The sequence below is a fragment of the Phalaenopsis equestris genome, unplaced genomic scaffold (genome assembly GCF_001263595.1).
Source record: "Phalaenopsis equestris unplaced genomic scaffold, ASM126359v1 Scaffold000853, whole genome shotgun sequence".
Taxonomy (NCBI): domain Eukaryota; kingdom Viridiplantae; phylum Streptophyta; class Magnoliopsida; order Asparagales; family Orchidaceae; genus Phalaenopsis; species Phalaenopsis equestris.
Genome location: NW_018165293.1, coordinates 1 through 12,443, shown reverse-complemented (window position 1 = coordinate 12,443; position 12,443 = coordinate 1).

The window sequence follows — 12,443 nt, the reverse complement described above, 5'->3', positions numbered from 1 at the left end:
CACAAGTTTGACTCGAGGCCTTTGCAAAGTTGAGGTGAGGTAATAGTGATTGGAGAGAATTGATACTCTTTGTGGACCAGCCATGCCTTCAAATATTCCTCAAATATTTCCTTCATTGTCACAAACTTGGGATATCCTTCATGTTCAGTTAGTCCATAAGTATTTATTGATTTACAATTATTTATGTGATTCTCTTATTTATTTTTCATTTATACTATAAAAAAGAAAATTTATCGAAGAGATGAAAATTTTTAAGATCCAACTCTAAACTTAGCGATCATTTGTAATTTTGTTGTTTCTGAATCATGGGTTGTTATCATGTCTAAGTTTTTTCTTTCTATGATCTCTCATTGTTCTCTTCAAATTTAGGATGTGAATAATTTATAAATATATAGGAGTAGAATCCCAATCTTAGAGCTTCGAGTTAGTATATTCAAAAAGTAGAAGAAGAAGAGGCTGGGAAAAGTAGAAAATGAGAATGCCTTTGAATTTAAAAGGTTCTACGGAAGGAACTTCCTTGGATCCTCTCGAGCTAGGTCTGCCTTGTGAGGTGACATCTTTTGTATCCTATCCCATTTACTTCAATGTCAATAGTTAGAATGGAGGTTCATATGGTGGGCTCCATGCCTCAGGCTGAGAACAAGAAATGGAATCCAAGCAGTCTATTGTCGACATGACTGGGTTTTGGGTGTATCCTCTAATGAGAACTAACTCTTGTCTTTCTTTGGTTGATTTTTTAAATTATTTATTATTATTATTATTTCTTTTGTTTCTAAAAATGTGATTCATGTATGATTATCTTAAAAGTGTTTAAACTTATGAAAAGCTCTTATTCTTATCAATAGGTAAATTAGGCCACAATGAAGTGGTTTTGAAAGAGGGGAACTCAGTAAGAGCAACACTTTCAAACTGATGTGCATTTGATTAACTCGTATCGTTAAATTTCATAATTCCTTCCTTCCATCAAAAACATAATTGAGTTTTACGTGTAGATAATTATATGGAGTAAAATGTGCAAAATTCTATTGGTGGATGTGTCGTTCCTCCAACATTTTCCAAGGATTCTAAAGCCCTAAAGACTAATATCTTGTGTCTGATAAATGTGAATTTTTTCATTCCTATTTTGGCATTGGCATCCTGAAGTGGGTTGAAGAGGTGAACATTAACGAAAAGTTTGAAAACTTTTATAAAAAGATAAACAAGCTTCATCTGGCAGTTAGAGGAAAAAAAGATCTCATTGGCTAAGCATTTGCCAGATTTTAAGGACTCATTTGACGAGTTAAAAAGCAGACTAATCGTTGTGAGTGGACTTAGACTAGGTTCAAGGGCAAGTTGACAAGATGGTCCCTTGACTAATCGTCTTCCATTGACATCTAAATTCAACTCAATCAGATCAATTACTTCCTAGTGGAAAGCTAGTGTTGTGATGACTAATGCTATTAGGCAAGATATTTTCGGTTAATGTGAAAAGAGTATTGCTTCCACTTTTTAGAGTTTTTTGTTAGTCATAATTATGATTATTTTTTTTCAATTGGATAATATCCCTAGTGAAGATGGTATATTTTTTTATTTGAAACAAGTTATAAGAGTTGAGCATCCCAAGTGTTATGTTTATTATCATATTGTGATGGCTTTAATTTTGGCATCTTTAATTCATTATATAGAGCATATTTTTTATGTATTTATATATGTTCTTTTTCATAGATTTAATAATTAAATCCATTTCATGTATTTAAATGATTTGATACATCTTTGTCCATTACATTTTCTTGCACAAACAACTCATATTTATTCTCTCTAAGTGATTAATTTGCTTTTGTTCAAGTTTCCTTTCATGAAAATTTCAGGAGTTCTAAACAAGGGTCTTTTGTGCCGAAAGGTGTCCCAAGCCCTCGCGGGTCTAAAATTAGTCTCAACCTAAATTTCTCCAAAACATGCATGGGGACTCTTGGCGACTTCCCTTGAACTCAGAAGAGTTCGGATTGACAGAGTCAGGTCTCTCAACATCATAACGACTGTAAAACACGTTTGAAGTTCGAGGCTAACACCACATTACGATGTTAGTTCATACAATGCCTCACCCTTTTCCAAGTGAGGGGTTGACTCTATTCAAATTATATTCAATAGAATGTCCGAGCTTTGAGTTGCTCATGTAATTGACTTTGAAGGTGGATAAGATTCTTTGGATCTATTGGAAAAGATACTGACTCTGAGTTAACATGCTCTCTTATTATGAATATGCTCCAGTTTCTAGGTTTCCCAAGTGTATAGTGTGCTTTCTATCTTTTTTTATGTATTATTATTATTTTTTTTATTTTTTATTTCAAGGGAATCATGCACCGCCAATAGTCCTATAAAACTAGAGGAGTTATATCTATTATCTCAACGTAGTTACGATATGGAAGGAGAGGTGGGTTTATCAGCATTTCCATGGGCTCCTCCCACTGTTGCAGTTGAACTCAGAGTTCTTTTTTAGGCTAACTAGATTTAGTTGCTAAAGAGGTGATTGAAGTGGATGAAAGTGAAGAAACATTGGAGAGGATTAGGAGGTGGCCTTCTTCACCAACTTCCTCAAAGGATTTGTCTACAATACGTTTGGGATTATACCTAAAAAATTTTAGAAAAAAATTATGACGAGCCTCCTTGAGAGGCCAAATGTTCAACTCCCTTGGAAAATTAGAAGGGGATTGAGGTCATTGGGAATTCTCCCACTCCATAAGAGAAAAGAGACTGTCCCACCCTCCATTCCACTTCAATTTTGATCATTCATATTTTTCCCCACTAGCATATGAATTTTTCTCTGACAGGACTTAGACAATGGTGGACATGGAATTGAATTGTTTCAATGGTGAGGAGTCATGTATTTGGCATTTTCAATTTATTCTATTAATTCATTCATAATTGATCAGGGATTATATCAAATAATGTGAATGAAATGAGCTTCATCCCCTTTTAATGAAGTGAATAACATCTTCCTGACGGTATGCTTATACCTTTGAATCCTCCCAAAACTCCTTGATGCATAAGGATGGAAACTTTAATAATTTTAAAGAAAGATATAAGGAGAATTTTACCAAATTGGTTGATCTTAATAAGTTTCATTCTCATTAATTTTTTTTTAATTTCAATAAAGGATATAAGGAGAATCCTCCCATAACTCATAATGATTGGTTGATTGCAATAAGTTGAAGTCGGAACAACTAATGAGAAAGTGTGCTAACATTGAGGCTGAGATGGTTGAGGATCATTCTCTCATAAAGAAACTAAAGAAAACCAATTAGAGCATCTAGTTTCAACTCTGAGAGATGATTCTAATCAATTAGTGGACCAGTAATATACAAAAGTTACATATTGTCAATGGACAAATCAACTAATAAAAAAATATTTTTACTGATAATTTTGATATCTGACAAACTTATGATGGATAATGGTCAGTTTTATGACTAGATAAATTTTTTCATTAAGGATTTACCAAGGGAGTTATGAGAGAACTTTTAGTCAAAATATTTTTTTGGCTAAATAAGTAGCTGAGCTATCGGCAGAAAAACCATTAATTCCATCAACACTCTTACCATTAAAGTTATTGGTGGATTACTGGTTAATATTTTTGTCACTAAAAATGTTCGCTTCATTACTAACTGACGAATATCATTACTTATAACCCTATTTATGCTGGTGAATCATTATAAGCTAAAATATCAATTGGTAATCCTCTATAAACACTACTAGAAATAATAATAATAATAATAATATCAATCAGCATCTCTCGCTATCATAGGTTAGAAATAACCATGCTGCTAGACTCTGGGTGCCAATGTCTTCCCTCTTGAGTGGCTCGCGCACTTTGTGTAATGAATTTCTTGAAGACTATACTCAAACTCACTTTCTTTTATCTACCTTAAGTATAATGACATTGCTAATTTTTAGAAAACTATTCCTTCTATCAACAAGTATTCAATAGCTTTGAATTTAAACCTACTGATATTTGTGAGCTCTTCTTCAATTTGTTCTGTTTTCAAGTACTTGACATAGGGATCAACCGAGCTTTTAGTTTATTTTCTATCTACTGCCATTGCCTCCGACCCTTTGATGATCAGCCAGTCAAGTTATTGCGGTGTCATGTTCCCAAGTCAAATGCATAAGGAAAACAAGTCAGTCATCATGTTTTCTTCCCTGCCGACATGCTTGATCCTGGATGTTGTGAATTTCCATTTCTCTTCCTTGGCTTTGCTAAGGTATTTGATCATTAGTTATTTTGTAGCCTTAAATCCCCCTTTATTTGATTGAATACTAATTATGAATCTTACTTCACAACTAAGAATGGGGCGCCCATTTTGTAAGTGAGACTTAATCTGACAATCAGGGCCTCATACTCTTCTTGGTTGTTTGTTACCTAAAATTTCATCACTATCAAGTGATGCAAGTTTTCCCCGGATAAATCACTTAAAGCTAGCTCTGATCCCACTCTTGATTGATTTGAAGAACCATCTGCATACAACAGTCACTCTTATTGATCTGTGGGTCTTCTTCACTCGTCTTATCCTTCTTTAAACATCTACCAAAAAAATTGCCGCAGCTCGTGATTTGATAGCTATCCGAGGAACATATGTGATGTTGAATTCAATCACCTCTACTGCCCACTTGAGTAGCCGTCAAAATGTTCTGCCCAAGTGAGTACCATGGTTAGAAAGATGGGATGAGTTTAAAATAAGGAACTTATCCTGCAAATTGATACAATTAAATCAAAGTTTAGTTTCTTCATAATTGGGTATCTGACCACCACTCCCCAAAGGACATGACTAGTGTAGTTGACTAAAAATTGTCCTTAGAGTCTTCTTGGACTACCACCAAACTAATTGCTTCAGCTCACACCCCTAATTATATGAAGAGTTCCTCTTTCAGCTTTGGAATTTGAAGGAGTAATGACAATGCTAAGGAATCTTTTAAGTTATGGAAGGCTTGCTGCCACTTAGCCGTGTTGTTGACCTCACTTTTGGTTAAGGTTCAGTTTTTCTTTTTTAGTAGCCTAGGATCTAGGCATAGGGTTTTCCTGATGAATATTCCTAGAAAACTAGAAAAGAAACCCTCATCATTAGAAATTCTAAACTCCCTTTTGCTCTTCTTGAAGTTCCACATATTGGTCCTAACCTCTAGCACTTAGTAGGTGGGGTCAGTATGGAGGATCTCAAGGAGAGTCCCCATAGGATTGCTTGACCTTAGGGCTGACCCTGGGTGTTGGTCTGAAGCTATTTCACTCACTTACACTCACCACCACCTATATTCACTTGCAATCATAAACCGATAATTGTTGATTTTGATCCCTTGGTCCCCTAAACCCACTCCCTAGACTAGGGTTTAGCTAGAACCAGTACATAGAAGACCCAGATGGGGATTTAATTGGTCCATAGCTCATACATAGTGGTTGGCACCCCAATTCTACCAAAATGTCCAACTTGGTCTTTTGCCCCTAAATCCACCCAAATTACCTAAATGCCCCTGAAACCCCAAATTTGACCAAAATTTACAAGGTCACCCAAAATATCCAAATTTGTTCAAAAATCATTTCAAATCATTTGAAATTTCAAAAATTACCCAAAACATAACAAAAAGTCCAAAATTACCAAAATACCCCAAATTTGCTAAAATTACAAAAATACCCTTGATGGCCCAAACTTTCCCAAAACATCCAAAATCACTTCAAATGTCTCCAAAACCAATTTAGACCCTTTAATTGAACCCAATTTGGCCAATTTGACCATTTTGACTAAATCCCCCAAATTGCCCCCAAATTGTCGTTAAAGGCCCAATTTCCTCAAATTCATCCCAAATGTCCATCAATTTGGCCCCAATCCTCCCAAATTTCAATTATAAACTCAAATTTATCTTTTGTATGATAAATAAAAACCAAATTCAAGCCTAATTGATCCATGCTTTGAGCTCAATTTTGATCCAAATTAACCCCCGATTTTGACCCTATGATCTAATCTCACATAATTGAACCCCATAGCTTACTCAATTTGCCCCAATTTGAATACTAAACTCTTCATAACAATCTTGCACATCAAATTGGACCTTAAATTGGCCTGTCTAAAGTCTTAATTTCACTGAATTTCAACCAAAATTCAAAATCCCCAAATTTGCCCGAAATTGGTTATGCCTCCAAGTTTCATTAAATTGAATGCTCTAACCCCAAAATTGGCACCCAATTTATGTTGAAAACTCTTTATGAAATTTCTTTAGACCATTTTGAGCCATCAATTTAGACCTAGCCCAACCTAAACTCAAGTCTAACCCAACACCCCAAATTGACCAAATGCCCAAAATTCCTCTAATTGAACCCCCAAACCAATTCACTCCAAACCTCTTGTGATCACTCTATACCTCTTCAAAACCTCTTGTGACAATCATATACACAATATTGAACAATCAATTAAGCTTAATGTCATGGGTAGCCTAACCCAAACCTAACTTCTAGCCATTTTGACCCAAATTGAACCCCTTCACCAAAATTGACTTAACTATGCTAAAATCACAAAATTAAGGTCTCCAAAGCCACTAAACACACTCTATTGACCAAGATAAACCACCTTAAACCAGCTTTGTGAGCTATGGATCAAGGGTCCCCAAATTTAAGGGATCTTATCCCATTTTTGGGCCTTAACCAAAATATCTCCTCCATCATCACTTGTCATTAAGGGTTAAACATAATTATTAACCAAGGGAAAATGGGTTGTTTAGGTGCAAAACAATCATGACCTTAATCAAAATTTAGGATTAATCAAGGGAAAATGAGTAAATTCATCTTAATAAACATGTTTGGATGATTGAAACACAATAGAATTAAAAGGTAGAAACTCACTCACTACCCTTGCACAACATCAACAAGATCATTATTTTCCTAATCTTCATGACTTGGAAGTCAATTAAGATCAAATGATTCTTAAGTGATGGGCTTAAGATAAAAGAGGTGACAATTTACTTTTCTCAAGCCCAAAGTTAAGGATGATGTGATCATTTAATAAGAAAACACATCACTTAAAATCAAAATTTTGATGTTCAACATTTCACCTATTATGATTGTTAAAGGCTTAATAATGACCTAGGCTCAATGTCTAAATTCAATTGATCAGATTTAGAAGATAACGTGATTGGTGATTAACATCTTTAAACACTACAAGTCTGACCTTAATTGCAGGCACTATAATCTTTAAATGACTTAAACTTGCATTAGGGGCAACCACTCACATAACCTTTAAATGAAACATCAATTGATAAAATGGTATCCTATCATTGGGATAATTAAATTGTCAAGTTTCAATGAGCAACGGGGTAGTCACACTTCATCCTCAGATGATTAATGGAACAATATGATAAGTCCAAAATGAACTCAAAATATTTCAATAGAACTTCAAATTGGTCCAGGGTCATGCCTCAAGCATTTTTGAAATCTATTGAACTTTTTGAAGGACAAATTGGGCTTGCTATATTTTTGTTCTAAAATTACCCACTAAGATCTTCCAAGATTCAATAAAATCATAACTGGGGTTTGGTAGCTAAACCTTCGTCTACTCTGCAATTTAAATTCCTTGCAAAATTATATACATCTCTTGCGAATACTAACCTTTTAAGTGATGGAATGAGAAGAATCAACAGGTACGATTTTAAATTAATGCATTAACCTTTCTGTGCTTCTTGTCTCGAGCTTGCATGTTAAATAGCGATCTCTCCTTGCATGAAAATCAAAATTGCTAGAATAGCCGTAAAACCAAAACGAAAACTAAAATAAATCAAGATAAAATTTACCGTCACAATATTCAAAATATAAGACAACTCAAAATTTAATCACAAACATTATAAAACAAAAATTGCAACTAAATTAAAACGTCTCTATCGGATGATCGAGAATCCCTCGGAGGAGGTAACCTATGGTTGCTAACGAGATTTCCCGCAGTCTAAATGAAAATATAGAATTCATTAAGTTGAGTTTAGTAAATTCATTTAGACTGAGTGAATCCAAATGAAAATAGTGGTACTGGAACGAGCGAACCATAGGATCCTATCCGGTGTCGCTATAATCAACTTTAATATGTCCCATAACATCTAAAGAACCATAACCATAGGAACATTTGATTTGACATCATAACCTGACACGTTAGAAAACTTAAACTCATCATAGCGAGGAGCTTAGAGCTAGCATTGTGGGAAGCACAACCATCTTCAATAGTAAAATATGTTTTCATCAGCTAAATCACTCCTTAGAATTAAATAACAAGCCATAAAACTTCGAGGTTGTTTGCTTATGCACCATAAATTCTCAACTTATCTTTAGGTTTTTTGTATAACTCTATTGTACAATATAAGCCCTAACTCATTTTAGGATTCCGAGGTTGTCGTTCGTCACGACCTAAATCCTCACATCTTCCAAATCATATGTGTGATCATTTCACATGAATGTAAGTTGTAAAAAAATAAAATTGATAGGATGAAACATTTAATATTTCCCCTCAAAACTGAAACCAAATATTAGGATAGCTTGAGAAATCAATAGGTTCTCCTCAAGATCTGTGACATCCCCTAGTTCTTCCTCCTTTGGACCCTATAACAAAATGTTCCAAATTTGAGTCATTCCCCTTTCACACCTCTTTATCTGATTTCGTTGAAAAGTCTTATCCTTTTGACATTCTTGAAGATAATATTTCCTAATTTTTTATCGAGAGTTTTGTTAGGTGACTTCGGTTGTCTAAGATGTAATTAACTATAGGAGCTTGCCATTATAGGAAGTTTTTCCGAACCCAACTTAAAATATACCTTATTTAATTCTTCGTATTAAATAGGGGAACTTATTGGCAAATAAAATAGTTTTCATAAACCAAATAGATGTTATACATTTCTTAGCTTTTTTGATTGAGTGTCACTCTCAAGCCTTGTGTTTATCTTTCGGGATAGATACATGGCTTGAGGTGTAGTGCTCTTTTATTTAAACTATGAAAGATATGAGATCGGTTTGATTTCATATTTTTCCAAACTATATTTACACATGTAAATTAAATGTCATTCCGAAGCGGGCAACGAGATTTTAATTCCGACGGCCGACAGCTTCCAACAGGCAACTCCACAACCCAAAATAGTGCCAACACGTGCACTCAAGACTTTCTATCTTTCTAAGCATTCTAAAGAATGTTGCGCACTTATCACCTGATCTTAAAATGAAGCAGCTGAGGGCTGATATCCAGTCAGTCAATTTTTGTTCATCTCGAGTATTCCTGGGGAATGTCATATTAAGTAATGGATTTTTGTCAGGATTAGCTTTTATTCCTTCAGGGATTAGTACATAACCAAACAATTTTTTGGTTGAGGCTCTGAACACGCATATTTGTTTTTTAAAGTTTCATATTATACTTTTTAAGGGTTTGGAAAGTTTCATATTATACTAGTACATCATCCACATAGACTTAAATATTTTTTACTTTCTAATTAACAAAAATTACATTCATAAAGCGTTGGAATCTTGTATTTGCATTCTTAATCTTAAAGGGCATTACAATCTAACCAAAAATACCTTCTATAGTTATGAGGCGATCTTTTTCAACATCGATTGAGTGCACCTTGATTTCATGATATCCCAAGGAAACGTTAAGAAAGCTCATCACAGAGTGGCCAATGGCTGAATTCACTAGTGCATCTATCCTTGAAAGGGGGTGGCAATCCTTTGAGAAGGTGGCATTCAGGTTTGTGAAATCTATACACATCTACCACTTTTTGTTGTCTTTCTGGGCCATGACAAAGTTCAAGAACCAAATGGGGTATTGCACCTCCTAGATGTAGTTATTCTCTCTCAACTTCAATACTTCTTCTATAATAGGCCCCACAAATGAATTTGTTGAATTCCTAATATTCTATTTTATCGGTCAGACGGTGGTACTCATGCTGATTTGGTGATAGGTGACATCAACCGGTATCCCTGAAATCTCCACAACAGATCATGCAGAGACATTGTGATGCTCCCAAAGCCTCTAGATCAACAACTCCTTATGCTTTGCATCAAATTTTTGACTTATTAAGAAATATTTATCGAGGACTTTCATGGTGACAAAAATTTATAAGGTAGTCTCACTGGTCTCGAGACCCCTTTCCCTCTAGTTCTACAAGTATAGCGACTCCTAATCCATGCATCTTATTGGTCGTAAGTAGAAGACTTGGAACTACACTAGGACCCTGCTGATAGTAATCACCTCTCAGTCTCCTGGAAACTTCACTGCAACATGACATGTTTAAACCACGACCTTAAAATGCTTAAGAAAAATCGACCGAAGATGACATTGTAGGTGGGAGGTGAGTCTACTATCAGGAAGTCCTCAATTTCAGTAAACTATTTCTCACCTTCCGCCAAGTGATAGCCAACGTCATAAAGCCTAAGGCTTCCTACCTCTCTCTCAAAAAAAATTGGAACAGGGGGCCAACCGATGCTACTAACTAGACGGGCCGGCGGGACTTTCCCTCTAGTTCTAGAAGTATAGCGACTCCTAATCCATGCATCTTATTGGTCGTAAGTAGAAGACTTGGAACTACACTAGGACCCTGCTGATAGTAATCACCTCTCAGTCTCCTGGAAACTTCACTGCAACATGACATGTTTAAACCACGACCTTAAAATGCTTAAGAAAAATCGACCGAAGATGACATTGTAGGTGGGAGGTGAGTCTACTATCAGGAAGTCCTCAATTTCAGTAAACTAAATTCTCACCTTCCCCCAAGTGATAGCCAACGTCATAAAGCCCAAGGCTTCCTACCTCTCTCTCAAAAAATTGGAACAGGGGGCCAACCGATGCTACTAACTAGTCGGTCCGATGATTGAGCTTGTCTAACACCGATTTGAACAAGATGTTCATTGAGCTATCTGTGTCAATGAGGATGCTTCCAATCTGAAAGTTACTTATTTACCTCATTACAAAAATAACATCATTATAGGGGTTTCCTCTATGGTTTGGGCCCTTGTCAGTAATGGTAATGGAAGGGCAGCTTCCTCTCCTCTACATAGACGTGAGGTTACATAGTTCACCGATCCTTGAACTCTTCTAGGAGTCTTGTCGAGAGGACCCTATTCTTTTGAAAATACAAACTGTGCTAAGAACAACCTCTTGAAATCAGATGCATTGCTGATGCTCCCAGCTTAAAGCGAGTGAAACCACTTTAAGGCTAAAACCCTCAAAGTGGTGAAGAGCAAACGATACTTGAATGTTTTTGAGATCTTGAGCAAGAACATGACTGAAACAAATGAAGCGATGTGATCAATGGGATCCGACCGACCCTTGTTATCCTCCAAAGGCGGTAATTTAAAATTTTTCAGGGGCTCAGCCCTTGTGTTCTGGTGGGAGAAAGGATTCTTCTATTGACGCGGGGCTTTAGTACGTCCGACCCTTTGGCTATCCACTTGCACAAATCCAGTGTTATCCAAATACTGTGAGTTTTTGATCTTCTCAAGACCTTAGTTTAATCTTCTGTTGTTGGGCACCGACGCAACTTTTTGAGGGGGGATTTCGTTCCTGGAGAGCCCAACATTCCCTCAAAGTTGTAACAAACCTTAAGAGTTGAACAGTATAGTCTAACACCTAGTATATTATTTGGGCCCTCATACCATGCATTCCCCTTTGCAGGAGCTCCTATATAACTTCTCTTTTTTTCTCCCATGTTGGCTAGGTCTCACAGGGAAATCTCCTTTCGCTGTGACCATTATGCTCCACTTCTTGTCGATGGTCTGACTCTACACTCACCTCACCTTTTAGGATGTTGAATCCAAAATTATCCAGGAGATGTTCCTAAAGTAGTGAGCACAAAAAGAAGAGAGAGGGTGAAAGAGAGAACAAGAGTACGGTCTCGAGCAGTAAAATCAGGTAACCTTTATTCATGAAATGAGCCCCCTATTTATAGCATTATGGACTGGTGGATTACATATGCACCTCAATAAAGCTAGCTCAATAGAGGGATGCTATGGACATTTTACAATGTGTAGGATTGAGATCCTGAAAATAAGCTCCCGTTCTACTATTACTCTAGGCGGCCTTGGGCCGAAGTGTAGTTCGACTGAGAGACGATCCGGGCGGCCTTATGTTGGAAGATTGTCCGTTCGAGAGACAATCCGGGCGGCCTTATGGAAGGTTGTCCGCTGAAAGACAATCCGGGCTACCCCAATTAAAAAAGTGGGCCGACCGACCTTGTGCTAGTGGTTTCACTCTAATCCGATATTGAACCAGATTTTTGTTGGCTGAAATATGCCCTATGAGTGAGGATTGATTCCTGAACATTTCTATGTGGGCCTCATATTGCCACACCATACTATTTTTAACCTTTAAATGTCTCCAAGATTCATGCTGATACATTTTGTGTGTGTCTGCGCGTGCGCGCGCGCACGTGTGTGTGTGTGTGCATTCCACCCACATTGAAAA